The sequence below is a fragment of the Salvia miltiorrhiza genome, chromosome 4 (genome assembly GCF_028751815.1).
Source record: "Salvia miltiorrhiza cultivar Shanhuang (shh) chromosome 4, IMPLAD_Smil_shh, whole genome shotgun sequence".
NCBI lineage: Eukaryota > Viridiplantae > Streptophyta > Magnoliopsida > Lamiales > Lamiaceae > Salvia > Salvia miltiorrhiza.
In genome coordinates this window covers 2,222,158-2,223,849 of record NC_080390.1, presented here as the reverse complement: position 1 = coordinate 2,223,849, position 1,692 = coordinate 2,222,158, and positions in this window count along the sequence as shown.

Here is a 1,692-nt window from a genome sequence, read left to right as displayed (position 1 = left end):
GGAGGCCTCCTTCAAATCACCGTGACCGGCCGACTAGAGACGGCTCACGATCACCTCTGCGCACAAAACCTTTACTGTCATCTAGATCAGTCAAAGGCCGATATCTTGCAATCATGATCATAATCATGTCTTTCATAGAGGCAACATACCATATCTCATTCTCATCAATAATATATATGGCAAGATGACAATTTTCATAATATGCATCAATAATGCTTCAACATGCTTCATTTTCATAATACTCATCAATAATGCTTCATCATGCTTTATTTCATAATACTTTGCATTTGAACTCGTTATCATGGTAGCTAGCCATAATAGAGTTTAGAATAAAGCCCACCTGTCTCAGGAGTCGATGACGTAACGCTCGGGGTCGTACTAACGCCGGCCGTCACTCGAACCTTTAGTGGCGCACGTGTTTAGATTGCCATGTGACAAAATAAACTCTAGTTAGAATCTCATCTAACTCATATCTCATACTTAAGCTTAAACTTTCATCATGTGCTTAATCTCATCTTATAACTTCTCCACTATTTACCCAACTGGACTTCCCAATATAATCGGATATCTTATCCAATTAAAGGACTCTCAATCCTAGGCAAATAGCATTCAAAAATATCACTTAATCATACATGCTTCAAATAATCTCTTATTTCACATAATATGCATATAACTTATCTTAATAATCAAATGACTTAAAAGTCATTATATGAACTTGAAATCTTTTTCTTTGTGGGTAAAATCCCAAATATTCATATAAGCCTTGAAAAATATTTATAAAACTTTCTAGTAGCATTTTCATGCCATATCATGGTGTATAATTCCACCAAAACTCTTTAAAATTCTTAACACAAAATCAAGGCAAAATTTTCGGACACTTCCAGTTTAACATTCTGTGCTGTCTCGACTTTAACGAATAAACTGCTTTAACTCAGGAATCTCCTGGATTCGAGACTTATACCAATGAAAACCTCTTTGAGTCTAGTTTCGTTTAAAAAAAAAAGTAGACTGAAAAACTCCAAGTGGTTTAAGAGATATGGGTGTTTTCCCACAGTCTACCAGATTCGGCAGTTTGGCACGACTGGAAGTTAGGATTTTTAAAAATTAGTAAACGTTGTCCAAAAGATTTGAAATTTTACATGCGTCTGTATAACACGTGTATCTTTCTCCCATAAAAATTTGGGGAGGCTGAATATTTTTGAAAGTTACTGAAAAGTGTGACTCCACAGACTGCCTTCTTAATTTCTCGGCGGAAATGTGCAGTAAAAGTTTTATATTTTAAAAAGGTAGTAAATCAAGTCCAAATGACCTGAAATTTTACCAGTGCTTACAAGACTCGTATATATACACACCATAAAAGTTTGAAGATTTTTGGACGAGGGAAACCTCGTCGACTCAACAGTTACAGAACGTAAGAAATTTCCCGAAATGGTCGAATTTAACAAATTACACATATCATCATAGATTCATGCTTTCACCAACATTCTCATGCATTTTCTTTCTAAGAACTTATCATGATTTACTAATCATAACACATAGCCCTTTCAAGGGTTCTCAAGAAACATATCTCTTTCTCTCATGTATCTAACATGGAGAGGTGTATGAGCACATGAAGGTAGTGGAACGTTGAAAGAATTCATCATGCTTCTTATATCAAAATTTTCGAGAATTACAAGAGTGGAGAGGGGACTA